The sequence below is a fragment of the Polyergus mexicanus genome, unplaced genomic scaffold (assembly GCF_030449975.1).
Source record: "Polyergus mexicanus isolate NDT 795.1 unplaced genomic scaffold, iyPolMexi1.0 SCAF_6, whole genome shotgun sequence".
Lineage (NCBI taxonomy): Eukaryota > Metazoa > Arthropoda > Insecta > Hymenoptera > Formicidae > Polyergus > Polyergus mexicanus.
This window is the reverse complement of record NW_027223326.1, coordinates 954,836-978,926: the sequence shown is the minus strand read 5'-3', so window position 1 is coordinate 978,926 and position 24,091 is coordinate 954,836. Positions and strand designations below refer to the sequence as shown.

Below are 24,091 nucleotides of genomic sequence, written 5' to 3'. Positions count from 1 at the left end.
TTTAGACCGCGCGGTACTATTTGTACAAGCTGCGCTAAACTGTTCAATAATTTCCTTCTAGCAGAATGTCCGGGGCTCTGTATATTAAACGGCGTGCATCGTTAAATTTCTCTTACGATGAGCAAATAGTTACCTCGATCTAATACTGGAGGACTCCATGCTTAATCGAGCCGTATTACATAAAGGAAAAGCGAAAGAAGAAATTACTTTCTAAAAACGAAACGCTTTTAATTAAAAAAATAGCAGATTTTTATCCAGACGAAGATTACATCAGTTCAACGAAATTGATTTACATTACTGACAAGTTAAATAATTATGTTTATATTATTAGTAATTGTCATTGGAATAAATGCAAATCTCGACATGTGACATCTTATATGTTATTGATAAATCAAAGTACAAAAAGAAGAAACAGCTGAAAATATCGCTGGCACAATTAATGTCAGAAAAGTCAGATACTATTTTCGCCTTTTAACGCGTACATACATACGAGTTCCACAACTGTCTATTTCCGTGAAACATTTCACGTTCCTTGGAAGAAGATAATAGACGGCGACATCGATGTATGTGATTGAAATGAGAAAAGAACAAAAATGCGGAGAGAGAGAGAGATAGTAATATGAGGAAAAAAAAAGAAAGAATAAAGAGACTAGATCGCGTCAGATCTCGCGAGCATCGATAAATATCGTTCGTGCTTTCGCTTTGAGCGGACAAAAAAAAGCGCCCACGTGCGAAATAAGAGGATGACTGTGTGTGTATCCAGCAAAAACATACGTATTCCTTCCGGTACGTTGTGCACAAATAGCGTCGATCAAACTACAATGAAATGAAAACTGACCGTAAAGAAATGCATTACCGTATTCTTCCGGATCGCTTACGCGCAAATGAAAATAAACAAGATAATCGAATGGACTAAATAAGTAATTTAATTTGAAAGCGAAAAATGTGAAGCTAATCCTATTAAGCATCGATACACCGCGTCAGTGGGAAATGGATTTCACAGCGTAAGCGACTCGGATAATATTATTAGAATTGAGCTGATTGTGCTAACCGAATCAAGGAAGAGAGAATTCAGTGAAATAGAGAAATCTAATTTGCGATTAGAGGGAAAAATCAACCAATTGCATAACCGATGAAGAAGTTGCTCGATTATAAATATATCGTATAAATTTAGACCTTTTATTATTTTTCTATTATAATAAATCTATCTCATCGACTTTTCATGCTTTCCTGTAAATAATTTAATAGCAGAAAATATACTATGAGTAATTTAATATATTTTGTAATATATAAAATAACTAAATTTTTTTTATTAATTATGTTAATTAATTGTTTAACAATTCGCGAATATTACGTTCACCACGTGAGCGCGAATGCACACGTAGCCGTACGCGTGCTTATATCGTACTCGATGAACGTAGCCACGTGCGAGACAACCGGTAATTGGATCTAGTCTGCCATCGACCGATGGAGCATGCGAAAATAGACACTGGCCGACAACGACGATGCGTGGCTGATCGCGAATACAGCCGACGACGATGAAAGAAGCCAGAGGACATTGCGTCGCGATTGCTTCGAATTAATTGATTAGATATTAATTAATTTTCTTATCTCAGTTAAATAATTAACTAAAATAAAAAATTATTAAATTAGCACGTACGCTGCAGTGAAAGTATGATATAGAAAGTACGTTTTTACAACAAGATTTATTAAAAATTTTCTAGGATTATTATACGATCTTATAAAAATCCTTGAGCGAAAAGCGTACATTCTTATGAAATTTTCGAAGCACTGAATATTCTCTTCTAATCGTAAATTCCATAATAATAATTTTAACATTAAATTTGCCAATTAAAATATGTCTTTAGAGGGAGCATTTTTACATATAAAAAAATTTTATTTTGAAAGTTAAATATTTTAGCAATTAAACCTCTTAAATTATATATATCAATCTGTAAAAAGTTTGCTGAATATTGAGTTTCTATTGTTTATCTTATACCATGCGATTACTATTTTTATTTCGCTAACAAAGAAAAAAAATAGCGATTAAGAAATAGATAATATAGAAAGACTCCAAGTTGGAAATTAGCTGGAGCTAAATATGACCTCTCTCTCTCTCTCTCTGATCTCTGATGTGGATATGAATATTAATCACCGAATGTTGCCCTAAGCCATATCGATCGACGCGCGAAGCAAATGTATTTCTGTCGCCGACCATTTAATTTGGTCGGCGAAATTTGTCTGTCGCATTCGCGACGCCATTTTAATTAATATCGTAGACGCAACGCACGGTATGTCGAGCGCAGAAAGTTGGAGCTCAACCAACCTCTCGCTGCCGCGAGAGAAGAAGCTGTGCGCAGCTTGTACGGTATACACCTATAGCCCGGATTCTATATAGCGAGCGACCGGAAATACATACCTTCACAATTACGTTCATTGCGAATGTATGGTGGACGCACCTTGAATGTAACGCGGATGATACCCGATGACGGATTCATCGAACTTCGACTAGAAATCGTGCGAAAGTGAAATCTCGACTCGATCACGTTCCAACGCGGCTCCTACAAAAGACAGTATGAGTAGTTGGGGGAAAGGGGGGAAAGGAGGCAGAATATAGGCAGGCGACATTAAATGCAAATCTTCGAATTACCGAGGAGAGTGGGAAGGAAGATCTGCATCGAATTACAGCGTGCGATGGAAATAGATGGACACGCGTTGCGTGTCCTCGAAAATCTTGTCTCGCACCTTTTGCGCTTGTATTTTCAGCAGCGCGTTTCATGTTATATGCCTGAATTTGCGAATATCGACACTTCTTTACGCGACGAAAACTTATTATTATTAATATCGAAAAAGGAAATTAAAAAATCATTCAAAGTTAAATATTAAATATCTGAAAAGCAATTTTACGCAGTAACACAAAAATCCTAGGACTATATACATTATTTTTTGTTTATAAGAAAATAATTTACGAATATGTAATCCTCTTTTTTCTCCCCACAAAATTAAAAGATATCTGAAAAATTTCAAAAATAAAGAGGGTAAAAAGAATTACATAAAAAATTAAAATATTTCAAAAGACAAGATTATAAATTATAGAGTAAGATAAAAATAGAATAATACTTTATAAATATCTTTACATTGATTATAAGATATCTGATTTCTTAATTTCACCTGTAGCTACGATAGTAATATTGTTAAGACAATAATCTCATTTTTACCAGCGCATTCATTATTATCGCCAACGTTTATATGTAAAAAAAGAAGAAAAAGAAAAGGAAGAAAGAAAGAAAGAAAGAAAGACGGAAAAGAAAAAAAATGAAAATCGAACGAAATTAAGTTTAAAGTTTGCCGACACAAAGATGTTTTTACGATTACATCTCGACGTAAACGAGCTACGATTAAATATGATGACATATGCGTGACGGAGGTCTATAAGTACAAAAAAAAATCTATAAATTAACGATATAAAAAATATAGATATAGATAAAAAAAAAATTCGTTTCTTAGAAGGTCATCGATAATTTCAAAATAAACGATCAAAACTACCTATCTATGTACGTCTATCAATTACTTTGAAGAAAATGTCAACTTGATATAATTTTAATCTGTTTATATCGATATATTTAATATCAAAAATATAAAACTGCAGAAAAATGGGGTAAAAGAGAGAGAGAGAGAGAAAGGTAAGAATATAAAATTAAAATTTTGTTAATAAAATTGTTGCCTTTTAAATTTAGTTAAGAAGAAACACGCGGCTCCTAAATCATGTACTTGTATCTATGCAGATAACTTATTTCTAGCATGCATTATTCACACAGTACCTTATTTGAAAGTTAAAATATCAACTAGAATTTCAAATAAAAATTCAATTCTTTTTGACAGTAAACTTTTAAAATGATAATCTATTTCTACAACAATAATAAAAAATTAAATAGTTGTATAGAAAATATCAATTTCATATCGTCCGCGAATACGGAACGAATAAAACAACGAGCACACTCATCGAAAATTACATCTATTCTCACGTTAAATAACGCACCAATGCGTTTCCCATTGTTCTCGGACAGTAAAAAAAAAAAAACCGGTGACAATAATGCGATGCAATTGCACACGAGTGCGTCCAACCACACACAAATCTATTTTTATACGAATGCGTTTTGCTTATCGTAAGCGAGTTTATTTTGCAGCGCGCGTTGCAAGATGAGACGGAAGCGTAATAAATTTATGAATGAAAAGATATTTTTAATTCACAGCTGCCGTTGTAACGATTTTCTACGAGAAAAATCCGTAAACCCATGGAGAGATACGCTTGAGAAGGCTTCTCGGTTTTTTTTATTTTTATTTATTTATTTATTTTTTTTTTTTTATTGCTGCGATGATACTTTATATATAAGTAAACATAAATCAAATGTGAGAGAAAAAAAAAACTTTCAATATGTATAAGTAAAATATATTTATATATAAAATAATATTAAAATTCTCAAAAAATCTAAAAATATATATTAGCAAAAAGCTATATATATTATTTTAATTAAAATTCCCTATTTGATTTTATTATTATTATTATACAATATATTAAGAAATTTAATTTTAAAAATTATTTTTAACATTATAAACACGCATGACGATCGATTAAACTTTAAGGGAAAATTAAAGATGTAATTATTTTTTTATTCACTTTTTCGTTGCATTATGTATTAAAAATTTCAATCAAAGTATTAAACTATTTACTTAATTTATAATGTTCTTCTTAAATTACGATCTATATATCCTTATCGTATCTTCTATATAGGGGTCTTCGCCATGAAGCAATATTAAATGAGCCTTCCAGCTCTACGGAAACGCTGTCGGTCGGCTGATCGAAAATGTATTTCTCGCAATTGCAATAATCATGTCGCGCGATTTCACGGTGACGTATAATAAATCTTTCCTTATGTGAGAATCCACGAGTGAATATTACAGTATATATCGATCGCATACAATGCAGCGCACCTGTGTTCGCTATAACATTGCGCTTTGCGATGATGGCAACAGCATGATTCATCCACAACTGTAGGCGGTCATGCCATTATCCTTATCGGTGCGTTTTACGTGAGATTATACTTGTTCAATGGCTGAATAAACAACGATGCGATGTCGCTTGTCGCGAATACGTTAACTTGGAAAAGAGCGTATATATTTAGCGTTTTTTACCGTTAAAATTTATATAAATGCCCAGCTTAATCGACCGAATGACTCATTCTAATTATCAATCTAATATTACAATCGAGTGTGAATAGCATTCTTAATTACGCAATTCAATCATCACGTATGGATATAAATTGTTAATTGTATTTACGAGATGCAATTATCAGCTTAAAAGAGATCGCTTCGCATATATAGCATCGAGATCCTATCATATTATGAGAAGATGGAAATTTTTCTTGATATTATAATCGATGTTAATTTCTCTGCGTCAATAAACATTAATATCATTTTTAATTATTGAAAGTTACAGTTAAGCTTGGAAATGATGGATGATCTCGGATGATCCGTTAATAGAAATTTATATTTATCTGTTTGTTTGTCTTTCAGTATGTATATAAAGCATTTTATTAAACAAAGATATTTCAGCCAATTATAAACTGTTACGAGCACAATATTTAATATAAAAGATTACAAAACTGTGATAAGAGAACGATCGGTTTCAGATTGTTGATAGTTGAAATTTCTCCCGAAGAATAAAAATTAGACTGATGACAGATTTCATTAATCTCGCTTAAATTCTCGTTAACGAGGGTTGAATTTGATTTTTAGTGGCTCGTTAAAGCGACTTTAACAATCGTCAGTGCAGACGTTGATGAAACGGCCGTTATCCGCTTGAGGAAACTTGACGAATCTGGCTCATAAGTCTCGCAAAATACGCTAATCGGCGAAACATCGAAAGATATTATTTACATCAAAGTTCGTTAAGAATACAGAAGAAATTCTTAAGAAACTCGACTTTTTTTCCTCTATGGTTTCTAATTATACTTATACATTATAGATCTTTTAATCAACAATATGAATTATACTTATATCACTGTGTGTGTGCAATATATCGTAATTAAAAAGGAAAAGATTCTCGATTAAACATTAGAAATAATTGATGCAAATAAAATTCTCTCTCTCTCTCTCTACTGCCTTTTTTAATAATACATACTTTAAGTTTTTTATACTTTCGAAAAATTTTTAATCGTATCGAATCTTCTCGAATCGCAATTTACAATTGGTTATCTAGCATTTGAATGCTAGAAATTACTCTATTTTCCTTTAAAATGCAAACAAAATGTTTGATGGGCTAATCGTCGCAAGTTGAGAATAACGCGATTTGTCTGACAAAGAGCTGTGTGCCTTGGTTTGTTCGACAGTTCTTCGATCATCTTGTCAAATGGAATGAAAATGGTACGCGGCCATCGAGTCTTTTTATCGAATCTCTTATTTCTTTTCCGCCCTATTCGCCATTTTTTCAATCTCACTCGGATTGCGAATAAAAGTCGCTAAATGAATGCTACATCGCCTTGCAACGAATTTTCCAATCACTGGCTGCAAAGATATAGTAACGCAATTTTGCGTTACGCAGTGATAAGGAAAAATAAAACGATATAGTAAAAAAAAAAAAAAAAAAAAAAAAAAAAAAATAGAAAAAATTAAGGATGTGTTATGAGCACGTCTCGGGAGTATGCGCGATACAATACGATACACTTCGCAACGAATATATGGGATAATTAATGTCTATTGTTTAAATATCTCCGAGCTGAAGCAGTGGCGCATTTAATTCGCACCCGTCACGTTCGTTACACCGTTAATATTACGCGCTGCGATTGGTACTATTATCTCATTTTATTATCACCGACATTACGATCACCGCGATTAAAATTAATAGATGGTTTAGCTGTTAACGAGACGGATGCTCTCGCGCGTTTAATCTCTCTCCCCCCCCCCTCTCTTTCTCTCTCTTTCTTTCTTTCGAGAGAAGCTAATTTGAGGGCATTAATTAACTTTCCATCCCTTATGCCGATAATGAAACTCGCACTGTTTGCTCGGATGGAACGAATTCTTCTTGTTTTTACTCGCGCGACCAGTCCCCCAGTTTTCACTTTCCCCTTGACTTAACCGATTGAGAAAGGAGAGGAGGGAAAGGCGGACGGTCATCGTAATGGACGTTTATCGTTAAAAGTGATTTCCATTAACTGCAGCTCCAAGTACCGACCGACCGAAGCGATCGACCCGCTGGGAAAAGTGGATGTCTATCGACGAAAACTTTCGTACACTCGCTCGCTCTTACATGTTTTTGTGTAAATCTCGTCGATCGTACCAATGAAAGTGCTAGAGGTACGCGTCCTTCGTTGATGTAGTCTCTTTCTCTCGGCATTGCGGAAAAAGGTTGATAAAACGAAAGCAAGTAAGCATAAATAACGTAGACACCTTAAACGTTACTTCTCCCCTATGCTTTTAAATAAAACGACATATCGCGGCCGATATGAGCTCGGGAGAAATATTTGATAAGAAAGTATACGCACTTTGAAGCAAAATAATCTCATAAAATTTTATTCTGGGGAATATTTTAAATTTTGATATTTATTACTCAATCTCATTTCGTAGAAAAAAATTTAGAGGGCGTATTATTTGAAGAATATAAAATCACACGTATGTCGTTTAATAATAAAAAAATTGATAGTGATCGTTTGCGCAGATTTAATATAATTTATATTATAATTAATTAAATAGAATTTATTAAATATTCGATGTGTGCGTAGGTCATTTGAAAAATTTCTCCCATATTTTTATTCACAATACTCAATATCACGTATTAAATATTAAATATTTTCGTCTTGTACTTCTTGTTTAAAATTCATAAGTAAAGAATGAAAAATGAGGAGAGCAATAACGATAATAATGAGAGACAATAAAGTTGAAGATAATGCTTATAACGAATACTTTGCATTTTAAATATTAAATGATAACGATAGCTGATTAAATTCTATAAGAATAGCTATAAAAAACGAATATAATTTTTACCTTCTCAATGTTCATAATCATAATCATTACAATAATTACAAGGTGACGTATATAACACGACTATCTTTATCGCTAATGCAAGCTATCATTTATTATTAAATTTTATTCGTATTATTATTATTTTAATTTGATTCCATAATTTTAATATATTCATATATAACAATGCAATTGAAATAAACCTGCAAACTGCAATTCTCTTCTGTGTTTTCTTGTGAAATATCGCATTATTTCGCAATAAAATAATAAAAGACATTTGCAACTTTGGATTTATCTCGGAAAAATATTCGCATTGCACGAGTGCCAAATTCAGACCGGATGTGACGTAAAACGAAATAAAAGTCGCCTTACGTTACGGCGTGTATACCCACCGGATTACTTTTCTCTGATAAGAAATTCCAAGGTCACGATCGATCTTTTGGAACCCTGTCGAATCGACTCGCGGAATAGGTCTTGGCATTCGGTCTTGTTTGATTTTCTCACGGATCGCAGAATCCGCGTTTAAGATACTGGGAGAGAGAGGCCGGAGGTAGAGAGCGCGAGATGGAAAATGCAAAGTAAAGGCGAATTTACACGGTTCACTTTTGACGATGATCTCGAATGAAACGTTCAAAGCGAATGGAAGATGAACAAATGTTTCCATAAAAATAATCACCGGTGTTAAAAGAAATCAAAAAATATACTTCCGTTTGCACACTTTCGATAAAGATTTAGCATGGATTCGGGTTAGAATACGTAAACACAATGTGTCATTCTGAAAAATTTGCATGAATGTAGAAATTAAATTTTTATAAATAATTGAGAGATTAAACTGTATAAATTCGCTTTAAGAATTTATGAGAAAGGTGCTCTCTCGTCGCTTGCTCGGTGGTCTCTCCGTGAGCGATCCCGACTTGGCTCATCCTTCGCAGGAGATGTAAATACATCGCTACACGGCATTCTCTATGAAAAGATTTTACGACCGGCATCTTACTTAAATAACTACTTCCAAACAGAGAGAACGCGCTCGTACAGTCTCGACTTGAGCAAAACATGTTTTACCTTGCAAAAAATGCATCACCAAGTTTCGAGTAATTGCATACAGGTTAAGAAAAAAAGAAAAAGAAAAAAAAGATTGCTAAATTAGAGACTTTTTTTCTTATAAATATTAATCAAAATTTAAATATTTAATTAGCAATTGTTTAAAATATAATAGCTAAATAAAAATTGAGAAATATAAGCTTTTATAAATTATCATTTCTTTGAGCTCTAAATATAATAAATTTTTAAAAAACTCAATAAATAATTATTTATTTATTCCGTATATGTATAATTAGAAATTAATTAAAAATTTTTAATTAAAAAAGCTATGGAAAAAGAGTATATGTATTGGCATTTCGATAACCGTTCGATAAGATGATTCACGGCTTGGGCTAATACTCTTTGACTAAAAATCATTATTTAATGGTTTTTAGTCAAATAATAGTAGTAGTCATCGCATATATTTGATAAATCAATCAAATTTAAACAAATCACCTCCTATCACTTTTCAGAAGCATTTAAGATCGATAAAAAAAAATATAATATGATTATAAAAAATTGATAAATATTAAGCTGTAAAACACACACAGCATAAATTAGTGATGTACATAAATGTACAAGATAAATTTATAATAAATAGAAGTACGTATAAATATACCGTTGTACATAATAATATATTAATATATTTCCACTATATTAAAAATTAACTTATCACGAGTTTATCATATAAAATTTAAAATCTGCATTTTATCATATGATTTCTGTCAAATATAGCATACTTATTTCAAAATATAAAAAAATAATAATTAATTAATTAATATATATATATATATATGTATGTATATTATATTCTTACTAATTACTTGTATGGGACTTCATTAAAACATATAAAACTTATCTATTTACTTCAAGCTATATTGTTGCAAATATTGTTTCATCGACAATAATATTGTAAAAATCTAATATTAAATTAAAAAAAAAAAACCGTATAATATAATGTTTATAAAAAACTATCATTTTGAACATATCATTATATTATCACGAGATAAAGTAAAAGCGTGCATGGTAATTGTCATTCGCAATGATGAAAAAATTCTGACAGCGATAAACCCTGTCATCTTTCATTTCATCGTCGACGATATAATTTATGCTTTGACAAAATGCACGACTGACAAGAAGGACAAAGTCCGTCGTTGACAGAATGTTAATTATGGACAAAAATTTACAAGGCGACGTATATATGCATTTTAAATACTGCACACCGAATATTTATTTCAACGTTTTAACTTTTATATATTTTTCTCTTCTATAAGGCAAACATTTTTTGCGTTATTATAAAAAAAAACCAGCAAATGTGTAAAGAATAAATGATGCGCAAGTTGAATTTCAACAAAAATGTTTTACCGTACTATGATTGGATTTTAATGTGCTACAGCTTCGAGAAAAATTGGATTGCAGACTTTAATATTTAATATATAAAGTATAGAGAGTAACACATATATGTATAATACGCTTAAAAAAACTCTTCGCTAAAAATAATGTCCAAAAAACGGAGCAAGATTCTAAAAATGGGTCATACGTGCTTATCCTTTTTTTGAAATACTTAAAGAAAAAGACGACTTGTTCGCGCAATCATGATCGATGATCCGTTACGTAATGTATAATTTGACGCGGAACAGCTTTCGCATCATATATCCCGCGTCAACGTCAAAATAAAAGTCAACTATTTATTTGGCTTTTGTAATATCCCCTAGCTTGCACACTCAACTCAACTAAGGTGTCAAGAATGCGCATATTAAAGTGACACGTGCTTACTTATAATACTTGAAAACGGATTTTAATTTCGATTTACATGACGTATGCGATTGAATATGTGAAACTTTACCGGTGTATCTGATAAAAGCAGTTGATACAAATGTGTACACATACACATATATAATATCTGACATTTTTGAAAATTTTTACGCGTAAAATAAAAAAAAATGAAAAAATAAATAAGTCAGTTCTTTATAGATTTAAATTAGTAAAAAGTTATCTATGAATATTATAATTAAGCAATGCGAGTTGATAAATCAATTATTGATAAACAATTATAATGTATAATTAAAAATATCACTGTTGTCTAAAATAAATTTGATAGAAAGAAAAAAGAAGTACACAGATAAAAGTAAAAGGATAAAGATACATGATTTAATAAACAGACGCGCAAGTGGAAACTATTAGCAAATAGATCAAACCGTCTGTTATTTGGAAATTTTTTTTTTTTCTCGCGGTTCGTATAACAAACCAATTTGTACGTGAATTCAATATATTTTTAGAAGCAATCGTTTCGGGGAATAGTCGTATCGAACTCGGAGATGTTCGATTTGTGACCAGCCCCGTTCGCGTTTTCACGCCATTGCATGTAAATCGACGAGGAACCTGTTTACGCGCTTTACCTGTTTCCGAGGCGCCAGTCTGTAATGCCGAAGAATCTTGCCTTTGGATAAACAAAGTTTAGTCAAAAAAATCGATAAAACAAAAAATTATCAAGATAAAAATTTTATCTTGCTGATGTTACGTCACGAATGTTGCGATAACATAGAAACATTATATATATATATATTCCTTTCTTTATTTGTATAAATTATTTTAACTTAATATCGTGTCTCATCTCTGACTTTCTCATCATTTCTCAATTGATGTAATGTAAATATCATTCAATGCAATATAATAATTGTTATTATTTTGTATTATATTAAATTATTATATTAATAAATTGTATAAATAATAATAATAAAGAGTAATAAAATTGTATTATTTAGTAATTCCAATATTATTACTGTGTTATTATTAGACGTTATTATCTCGTTATTTGCAACCGCAACAAATAAATTTGAAATAAGTTCCTACAGCGAAATAAAAAAATATTGCTAAAAGAACCATTTTTATCTGATCATATTCTTTTCTTCCCTATAGTCACAAAATTCTTCCGTAGATAAGTCCGTCGTGAAATGATCGTTGCGATTCGTCGAGAAATTTACGAGTGTCGGGGGAGCAAAGTCCTATCTCTACGGTTTCCACGCCAGTCAATTTGTAACTTTCGAGCTATGTGCCTCTTAAAATCCGCGATATTTCTATTAACCGAAATTATTCCTATAACGCTGCCTACGAATTTCATATCAATTGTTTTCGAAAGTATTGTTGAAAAAAAAAAAGAAAGAAAAAAAAATACTTGCGCGATGAAATAATTTAGACAAATATTTGCGCGATCTTTTTAATGTTAAAATTTTTTTTTTCTCTTTTAAAGTATGATACGACACGATATATCGATATGAAACAATTCATTTTTCTCTGCAATTCTTTTACGGTTTATATATTTCAAATGTATACTTGCTAATAAATTTTGAAATGTTTTATTTATTGATAAATATTTGTTACTGTCATAATATTATATGTATTTATAGGCAAAGTAAATCAAATCTAATTCGAATCTAATCTATAATTTGCAAGATATATTAAATAAAGGTAACGATTTATATATAAATTTTTCCGTTTGCCGAAAAATATACTTTGAATTATAATTTCACATATATTAAAAAGATCGATTTTTTTATCATGCTATATCCTCGTTATATATTTATATTCTTCATGCTTTTTTTCACACGATATAGCAATCAAGTCTATGCTAGCGAGGTATCATTGTTCTAGACATTTATACACACGCACACACCGAAAAAGCCGGTGAAAATGGAAGAGGCACTTACACTACGTTACGCGGACGAATAGTCTGACAGTAGCTTTATCGATATCCCTGTCTTTTGTATCGTCGCGACGACATCTCCCTGATAGCAATGTCGCTGCATAGTACTTCCGACAGTACTAAGACAGGCACAATTCTGTATTTAGGTCAAACGTAATCTGCGCGTGTGTAGAGAAAAATACTGTAGAGAAGATCCACACCCACAGAAAAGATTTCCGGATCTAACGCTATTATTCTTCAATCTATCATAAAATAGGATCGATATAGCGACAATCATATTTATTATTGAAAAAGGAATATTTTAATTTTAAATGGAAAATTCTTAAATCTAGAATAAAATGCTCTTGGTGCTATCTCGTTAATTTTCTCACAAAGATGAAGATGGAAATTTGTAGCGATCCAACATCGAGTTATTCTAAATGCAAGAATATATAAGCTTAGATTTGTATATGTTACTCTTGTCTCAAGATAATAAGACAATCTTATTTAATTCGAGAGAGAAGAAAAGGAATTATTGATTTAATTTTAAAATTGTATTATTTTTATACCGCGTAAGGTTGTGATGCGATTGAATATGTCAAGAATATTTTTTGTCTCGTTATCAGAAATCCTTTCCGAGAGCGCACTGTCATTATTCTCATCGTCCTCCCCTTTCTAAGATTAGAATCGTTATTTAGATCGAGATGGGAAATATCTTGGGGAATACTTTGTGTAACAAGAAAATATAGAAGAAAAATCTCTACGGGATGTTGCAAAAATTCGGATTGCTATTCAATGATTCGGAAAAGATGTATGTAGAGATACAGATTGTATAAGTTTAAAGAATTTTAAGTAAATCGGCAGTTAATATTATTCTAAATCGATACAACAATCGCGCACAGATCCCTGAGCATGAATCCGAATCTAATCTCGCAACGATCTCGCATAAACTGCATCGACGACGAGATCGTCTCATTCCTAACGTCATAACGGCAAATTCCCATACGTCGCATTCGATATTAGGAATTCCACGAATAGATTGTGAAGCTCGATGAAAGAAAGGTGATTACAATGGCCGTCACGAGTTTCTGTGCCACGGATACTCGAACTCTGAGTCACTCGACCATTCGCTCGCCTCGTTCGTTCGATCAGCCGCTCTGCATTGTGATCTTTCACCTAACAATACATTGGTTCCCAAACTGAACGTCGCTCGTCAGATGTAAAGAATGAAGATGTTAAGAATAAAGAAAAGAAAAGAATTAAGAAATCCCCAGAAAAAATTTTATTTACGATACTCATCTTGTCCTAAAAAATGTAAAAAAATTTTCCACCACGATACATATAATTTCAGTATATGTATAATATATAGTGAAAAAGAAAATGTATATTTTATATATTTATGTCATAAAAAAATTTGCAGACAAACAAGATAATTTATTTTCTGAAAATTTGATTATGATAAATGAACTTTTTTTTCTTTATTGTTACGAGTGTATCTATAACAGAATTCGACGTACAATGAAAAATTTAGTCACGATATAAAAGTCAAAAAACACGCGAGATCAAACGATTTGGGAACCTCTATGCTAACGGCTTTAAAACCTCGTAGCGACAATTCCTGCCGACTGCCACAGAGGAAAGGAACGAGGAAAGTCGGTCCCGGTCAACGATAATGCCTGCTTCACAGTCATCGAGTGCGTGACCTGCGTTTCGCAGTGTTCGATATCGCCATTCATTTCACATCCATGATATATAAATAAACTAATGAAGTTAAATATTAGATGCAAAATTATCTCAATCAAATCTGCATCGTAGTCATGTCCACAAATATTTCCACTAATTTGATTAAATTATAATTTAATTAAAAATTATAATTTAATTAAATTATAATTTAATTAAATACAGAAATATATAAGGATAATTTTTTAAATTATTTCAAATTTAACGGAATATTAAATATTTCGATTAATATATAATACATTAATTGTATTATAAAATATTGTTAACAAAGGATTTCTTGCTCTTGCGACTATAATTTTTTTTTTTTTGAAACTAGAATAATAACGATATATATAAAAAATGCTCTTTAGAATAAAATATATTTATTCATTTATCGAGTTTTTATTGAGCAGGTCTTTTAATCGCTTGCCGAATCATGAAGTTATGCGGTCCTTCACATTGCGTTTCTCATCATTATAGTCATGAGGAATGCGCGACGTTCATTCAGAAATCGCTCTCTATTCTATGGGAAAGATCGCGTATCGCGATGTCGTTCGTGAGAGAAATCAGACCGTATGATGATCGCAGATACATACGCATTTTGCAAATGGACGAAAGCCCGCGAGATCTTGGCGTGCAGCCGAGATAAACAAAGTATTTGGCAATTGAATCGTGGAAATTCATGTTCTCGCGAAATTGAATCGTGAGTTATAAACGTTTTCTTTACCGACACGATTTAAGTATATACATCAAAAAGTTTCTTATACGCTTTCCGTGTCTGACATCTCTGACATCCTTTATTGAATTAGGGAAAAAAAAAAAAAAAAAAAAAAAAAAAAATTCTATTGTCTGAGAGTAAATCGATTTTCGAGAATAGTTCTCTCGAATTATTTCTTTGAGCATTTCTGTGACGATGATAGATTACCGTCACCGCATTGTCATTAATAATGATAAGTGATCATTACCTAAATATTTTATATTACACTCGCGAGAGTGACGCGTACTTCAACAATTGATCATCACACTTATTTATTGATTGTAGTTCGCATAATGGAGAAATACATGATATCTATAAATCTGATGTAACTTCAAGAATATACGTAATATTGTATAATGATACTCTAGATACATTTTCACATAATGGATGCAATGGCAAAGAAAAATATTAATATATTTAACTTTTGCTCATTTGAAACTTTCATGTGTAATATCAGCATCGGCTCTTTTCTTTCATCTCGACATAAGCAGAATATCTCATGTTACTCGGATCGAGCGATTGCATCGCCATTGCAAAACTGAATCGTATAATGTACATCATGTGCACGTGTGTTAAGTCGTTAGCTGAAATGGACTTGAAATAAATCACTTTTTTATAATAGATATAAAAATTAATGTGATAATACAGCGGTAATATTGTTGTGCGATAATTATACAATTCGCGTTAATTAGAAATTTTAATGAAAAATAAAACCAATTAGGAGCTTTAATGAGAATGATTTAATGTTTTATGATATAATAATTATTTCGTAAGATAATAGGTTATTCATAATGAAATAATGTGTGCGCGATAATGAGTTACTCATATAATGAATTAATCTAGTAATAATTATGAACTTGTCATAAATATCATGATAAGTATTAAATATTTCCACGTTGTATCGCGTACATATTAAGATAATTGAATTATAGAAATATTTATTTATAAAAAGCAGAATCAATATTATTCACGTTGTCACGATATCCAAAAGAAATATTATAAATGAAATATTATTAGAAAAGTTAGTTGGAACTGAAAGTTGAAAACAATTATTATTATTCGCGCAAAATTATTTGTAATATCTATATAATTAATGATTATAAGCAAAGCAATTATTAAATCAATTGAAAAGAATTCAAGTCATTTTCGCAGCAAAAACTCTCCTATTCTCGGCGAAAGATGGGGGAAAAAAAAAAAAAAAATGTTTACCTCAGTATGTTATTTCTTACGCACATATAGTACCACTGAGTATTACAAGATATTCAATATCGATATCTACGAAGATCGAAATATTCGGTTACACGAGCATTCACAAGCGTATTTCTTGTTTCGCGAGCGAAGCGAGAGTCGATATTTTAGGCATCGGTCTCACCTTTAATTGGCAAATTTAACTACCTAACCTAACCGTCGAGGCAAACGATATTTATCTCAATTCAAGGGAGACATGCAAATCTTCGTACCTTCGTTATCGTTCGCGGAGTGATCTCACGACGAGGTGCATCGTCGTCCGGTTTGGCACGGTCAGCTGCACGAGCACGACGGGCCTAAGATATCCAATTTTAGCGCGACTCACTCTCTCTCTCTCTCTCTCTCGGCGCAAGTCAGTGTCAGATAGCACACACTCGCGTTGAAATAACTCGCGCGATGCGCAGCGACTGACTGCTCTCGAGTTGCCCCCACGGCTCGAGGATGCTGTTGCTCTCACTCTCTCTCTCTCTCTGTCTCTGTCTCTGTCTTTCTTTCGTTCCTAACCCTCTACACATACATATACACACGGCGACCGTTTCTTCCTTCCGTTCGATATCGAAAGTTGCGTCACTTGTCACGAGTACCGAACGACGAGAGACTTCGGTGCAACTAGAAAGTATTCTTTACAATATCTAACGTAATCCGAAAGAACCGACATGCGTGTCCATTTCCTTCGAAACGAGGAGATAAAGCTTGCTCGCGCGCGAATAGACACGTACGCACGCATACACGTATGCACGAAACGACCCGCGCGAATGCCAAGCGGCGACTACTCCGATTCCTTCGGCGCGCACGGCGAAGGGGGAAGCGCTCGCCGAGGGGTGGCGAAGAGACCCGAAAACGTCCGATGGACTCGCGTCACCTGATCGTGGCCGGTCGGTTACGCGCGCGCGCGCGTCTCTCTCCTTCTCCTAATCCTCTCTCTATCTCTCTCTCTTGGCCCGCTACCTTCGTTGCACGTAGTAGGGCACGTTCTCTGGAAGCTTCCGCGCACAACCACGTGTCATTCTCCGAATCCGATATCGCGATCGTTCAACTTTAACGCGACGTATCCGAGGACGGACGCTATTAAAGAGATACTGGAATAAGAGGAGAACGAGGCGAAGACGCGATGGGATTCACGGTCCTCGGTTATCTGAGCGCCGATGCGCGACCTGGTCTCACGCGAGCGATCCTCTCGCGCTTATTTCCGTCGGCGCCGCCAATCGCTCCGCGTCATCGCCCCCCACTCTTGCCATTCACCAAATGACGGAGCGCGGATAGACGGACACCTATGTGCGGCGCGCGCGATGGCGCGAGTATCCCGATAACGCGTTATCCAGGCGTCGCTTGGCTCTCTTCCGTCGAGGCGAGCCCCTCGGCGCGTTTCTACCTGTGTCTCTTTCCCGCTTTCTGGCCAATCGAGATTTGAAAGTAAGCGCGCGGATCCGGCATACGGTGCGATTTATCACGGGGAACCGAATAATGCGCGATATCGCGAATGCCCCGTTAACGGGTCGAACGCAAAGGGGGTCAAACGTGAAGGGTCCACACAATCGTTGAGCTTTCTAAAAATTAGCGCGGCTCCGATATGGCAGGCGGGTGCGCCGAGAGAATTTATCAATCAGCGTCGTGTTTCGATGCGCGAAACACGACGAAATATAAGCCGAAGCTAGCATCCGTACTGCGATATAGATGGACGGATAGATAAACAAATGTATTTCATGCTATGGAAGTAACAGACATTAATCTGCGTTGAGATATTACGCGCACTCTGCAACCGACTTTAACATCCTATATTTATGCAAAAGAAATTTATAATTTCTCATTAATTCCAAACGTTAGTAGAATCTAATTTCTCCGTCTAATTCTTTGTCTTCCCCTGAGAGGAAAAACTTCGGATATTGCCCGGTTTAACAATTGTTGTCCAAAATTAAACTCATTTTTTTTTTATTTTCAAGAATTTTAAGATTTATTACGAGTAAAATTGCACCTCGCAATTTCGCTAATAACATGCAAAATTGCAATGCATATTACGTATTTCCTTGTCTTCAGTCCACTTTATTTCGTTTACATCCGGTAGAGCTTTTAATTTCAGGAAACCGATAACGGTTACCGCGAAGAATACGATAATTTCACTTTTATCTGCTTACTCAAGCAGGGCGTGAAAAGTTTGCGGTATTCCTTATCTCGTCGCTATATTCGACGACCATGTGGTCAATGATAATACGTCGGATGCGATGTATATCGATAAACGAAAAAGTGTACATTTCCCTTTAGACGTTGAAAAATTGATAAATCCTTTTTCGTAAAGCAAATTCAACTCTTGTACTATTCGATAACGAGAATAAACAAAATTATTCATGTAATAAATCTGATCAGGATCAATTCATTTAAACATATGTTCAAAATAACATATTATACATCTGTTCCCTCTTATACAAATGTAATCGCGGAATAACTGCGAATTAATGATGTTTTTATAGAAACGTAAAGATCGTAAAAATAGAATATACTTGTTTTCAATAATAATCTACAATTTATGAATCTACTCAACATATACACACACACATTTCTCTTTTAGAAAGATTTTCTTTTAAAAAATAATTCAAATAAATGGAAAAATTTCAGTATCGTATCTCAGGAAATTTACCAAAAAATAAAGATAACTTTTACTTTCGTATAGCTCAATTTGCAAATTAAAAAAAAAAAAAAAAAAAAATAATTGAGTAATCTCTGCTTAATATTCCGCTCGAGAAAAATTGATTTTAAATTTATCTCTAAAGATAAAGATCGATTAAAATGATTATATATATGTATTAATATAATATTACAAAAATATTCTTCAATTATAAATCTAATATTATTTATAAAATCATTCGTGCTGTCTACACGTTTAATACTCGTCACGTGATTATCAATGAACAATGATTGTTAGCTATATCATATCTCTGAAATGTATAGTGTTTATCCGAAATTATTCGGCGATCGGGATTACTGCTAATCCTGGATCCGCCACCTTTCCCGGCTCGTGGATGCACCTAACCTATCGTTCGCGAGCATGGATCGATCCATGCGTACGCTATATACGCGTACACGTGAGAATATTGATTCCACCGCGTCAGCTGCTTGCTTGCTCGCTCGCTCGTCTACCCGCTCGCCTATCTGCTTATGCTCGTCGTGGCTCGGTTACCCTATCGCATTCTAACCTACATTCACGTGCTCCGCCACGCGACCGCGCACAAGTAACCGGACTAGGATATCGCTGTTCCGGAGTGCCTTTTCAGTGTATCGGATTTGCCAAAGAGACGGATATCTCTCGTAATTCCGATACTCCCCCAATCGTACGATCGCTATTTAATCCTTTCAAAGGCGAAATTCCAAATTGATTTTTCTGTTATCAAGAAATATTGCGAAACTGTTGCAGAGTAATATTTTTCTTCATCGTGTTTTAATCTATAATTAAATTTCCTTTTTTTTTCTATCTTACTTTAGATTAATTTTTACAGCGAAGAAACTGCAAATAAAATAAAGTGACGCGTTGCGTCGGAAGAAGGAACGGAGAAACTTTCCGAAGATAAATATCGGAGTATTCCAACTATCATAGCGCGGAGGATAATGCGGATTGATAATTGCATCGGACGCATAATTGCGCTTAATTGCGGAAGCCGAGAGCGGTGGCGCTTCCGATACGCGAGCCGATGGGAATCGTTTAATGCTTCCAACGGGAATTTCGCGGGCGGGGTCGCGCGAGACAACTATCCTTTATCCGCGTGACACGGGCTATCCGGTCTTAATGCAAGGAATCCGTACAATAACGCGCATGGTAAATGCATCCAATAACGTTCCCTGTCACGCGACTGTACAAGCAATGCTAATCCGGTTAATCCGTTTAAGTAAGCCGCATCCAAGCTCGATACGCGTATCTCTTGACCGTAAAGGCTCTGTTTGCTTGCGAGCGAGGGTAATAAATACGAAAAGGCAGATAATTCCGATACTCCGGATGTCGATTACGATTATGCGAATCGCTCGATCGGTTCGGTTTACCATTTTAATTCGAGTCACTCTAAATAAATTCGACAATTTTTCTTTTTTATACAGGCTAAAATTTGCCGCGATATTTATGTCATAATTCGGCAGCCAATCGTGATAGCATTATCGGATTGAAATAATTAGACAGGATACTTTAAACGGCGATTATTAGTCTATTAAAAGCAAGTTTCATCAATTCGTTAAATTTAATCGCGCTATTGACGTGTAAAAATTTTTTGTCTCGTTCAAGTTCTGATTCTAATAAGAGACAAAGGATCAATTAGATTCTAATGTTGAGTTAATCAGACATTATTAATATAATTCTATTATAGATTGTTAATAAATTATAAATAATATCAATTGTATTTAAATATCGTTTGATCGTCAATTTCTTATAAATTGTTGAAAAACGAATATTCTTTTCAATTATATAACAATTTGGATCACAATAGCCTTTCGTTAAAAAGAAAAGCGGCTGCGGTAGATAAAAATAAAATTTTATGTTTTATTTTACAAAGTGTCCTCGAGCTATCGCTCGATTCTTTGACCTACTTTAAATCTATTTTTCTTTAGTAAATATTTGTGATTGAACTATCTCGTTAAGTTTCTCAGCATTGAATATTTTCGCAAGCAAACCTCAATAAAGTCCATCTCTCTAAAATTAAACAATAAAAAGCTTCGTTATCTACAATATTTTTGCAACTTTTTCTTCCTATAATTTCTAATTCAAGTTTATAGAGAATTTGTACATGAAAGAACCGAAAGAGAACGATAATGGTAGGATACTCTGTGTGTGTTCAGGGAAGTAAAAAGTTAATACATATGTTGCGAACATTATTCCCGAAGCATTGGCGCAAAAGCGTGAAACTTGGCCCCCTTTGTTCCTGCGCACGCTCGACGATCTCGAACGGAAGCATCGATCCGCTCAAAAGTACCGTTCTCTAATTGAGGCGAATGCGTACCAAGAAAAGTAACAAAAACACAAGGTAGAAACTGAAATTGATAGTTTCGAGCTGCGGGGACGAGAGGCAAGAAAAAGCCTTGAGATGAAAGTCGCGCTTTTAGGTTCGACCTATCGAAAGATCGTAGAAAAGACGAGCCCGTATGTCGCAATTCGAGTAAAATCTTATCGAATTTATCTCTCTCGGGGAAGGATCAATATCGGAATCGATATCAAAACGAAATCGTACAATTCCTCTAAAAATATTAACGATTAATAATGTTTTTTTTTTATGTAAAAAATAATCGCAATTGTTTTCGAATATGCGAAAATAAAATACTGCTCAATTTGATATTTTATTCCTTTCTATTAGCGCTTATATAAAAATTTTCGTCTGACAAATAAATGTAGATAAAAAAAATAATATTAGAAAATTGTAGACACGTTTTATTGTTTTTAATAAAAAGTCTTTCGTTTTATATTCGTGTTTTTAATAGATTAAATATGCTGCAGCGAAAGGCGACCAATGTTGACAGGACACCACCATGTTGCCAGACGTGCAATCGAAGGATTACGTAAGTTTACATAATTTGGACGGACGTGACACTATCACATGTGGATCTGCTACGATCGCGTTCTCGAGCACGAATTACAGACTCCGATGTACGCAATAACGGAATCAGCTTAAAATGTGCGAAGGTAGTCTCTTCCATTTATAGTTGGAAAAATTGCTGACGTATTATACGTAAAAGTAGAGTAGATTTGAAATAAATTAAGATATACATCATTTCAACATTTGGAAAATTTCTCATGAATATTAGAAAACATCTCTAATAATGAATTAGCTTTAATGAATCTCCTTTGCGTATTAAATAAAATGTTGATTATAATGGAGATATAAATATATAAATATAATATGTAATTCTCGGATCAAATCTCATACAATTCTTTTCTTTTTTTTCTCTCTCTCTTTTAAGATAATAAAAAATATCACGACACTTTAAACATTATATTATGCGCTTACACAAGTTTCTGTGTTTTGTAAAAAAGAAAAAAAATCTATCGCGTAAACTCGATATACTATACGTTTCTGCCGTTATTTTTTTATTCTCATCACCGTAAAGCATAGTCTCGTGCTGCTGTAATTTAGGTAAAAAAATGTATCTCTCGTAAAAAAAAATGTGCACCGACGGCTCTTTGTTCCGTTCACGTTACTCACTGACTGACAATCATCATCGAAAGCTAATCGTCACCTGCGCGTTACCGAATAGAAAACCGCACCGATGCAATCGACCGTAAAATGTAAAAGGATTGCCGTTAATGATATAAGACGTTTCACTGACCGCGTTGTAAAACGTCGCCGCCCGACAACGTCGGATGATTTCAAGTTTTTGTCCTCGCGTTCGCGTAATCGAATCTCCTTGACTATAAACGATCGGAATACACGACAATCCGAAAAACAGCGATCTAAAATTTCTTCCGGGGAAGGGTGTGGGAATAATCATTACGTCATCGAGACAATTTACAACACAGAGCGATATAAGCTTCGTAAATCATTCGATAAAATCAGTAAGTTAGGTAATACGTTAGCATGTTAATAATTTTTATATATGCAATATTAAGATATAACATTTGCGTAAATAAATTTAATTTATGACTTTTTACAAAAGATGTTTAATTTTTTTATATGTATAAATATTTTTAAATATCCTTAATTTATTTTTTTATTCAAAAAATGAAAATTCATTTCTTTTTCTTGTGTAAAAGCCGATTCAAGCGATCTAAATTATTCAAATATATATTATTTACCCATTTCTTGGATGATTTTTTTCGCTATTTTCGTCGGTAAATATTGGATGATTGCATAAGTTCGTGCCCGATTTTCATAGATGCATTAAGTTACTGCATGGCGGAGTTCAATTGTTTTCGTGTGGTAATTGTTGCTTACACCGAATAGATGACGTTGTCTTATGTCAATTTAGCGTCAGACATTGTTCAGATAAGTCCATTTGTGCATAAGAGAAATCGTTAAAAATGGAGAACGAAAGGTGCATTCGCGGCATGTAATGCTATATGAATTTCGGAAAGGCGTGAGTGTTGGGATTGCACAAAAAAATATTCAAAGCGTTTATTTGGACCGCGTTCCTGCTCTCCGAACAGTCGAAAAGTGGTTTGGCAGATTTCGAAATGGTGATTTCAACATGGAGGATCAACCCCGTTATGGACGGCCTTCTGGCATCGATGATGACATTGTGCATGCCTTAGTGGAAAAAAACCCAAGAATTACAACTGAGGATATTGCTAAGAGGCTGAACATCGATAATTCACCCGCTTTTCGTCATCTAAAAAAGCTTGGATACATTTCCAAGCTTGATACGTGGGTGGCGCATCTCCCGACTGAAAGGAATAAGCAGCAGGAAAACTGCAGGAGTCGCAATGGGAAATTCTGCAGTACCCGCCATATTCTCCAGATATTGCGCCTTCAGATTTTTATCTGTTCCGGTCTTTGCAGAATAGTTTAAATGGCAAGAATCTCAATTCCGAGGAAGCTGTCGAAAACCACCTTACAAACTTCTTTCAAGAAAAAGCAAGTTCTTTCTTCAAAAATGGAATCGACAAGCTTATAGATGGTTGGAAA

General features: G+C 33.8%; 1 protein-coding gene across 5 annotated transcripts in view; it reads right to left on the bottom strand.

Annotated features, from left to right (window-relative positions):
- Positions 1-24,091, bottom strand: part of Trc (Serine/threonine-protein kinase tricornered) — a 122,792-nt gene that overhangs the window by 22,320 nt on the left and 76,381 nt on the right. Inside the window, exon 1 of one of the 5 annotated variants that reach the window (XM_070298039.1) lies at positions 16,715-17,232. The exons of the other annotated variants lie outside the window; for them this stretch is intronic. The gene's annotated coding sequence lies outside the window, so the exon portion shown is untranslated. Of the gene's footprint in view, positions 1-16,714; positions 17,233-24,091 lie in introns of those variants that run through there. 5 annotated transcript variants of the gene reach the window in all.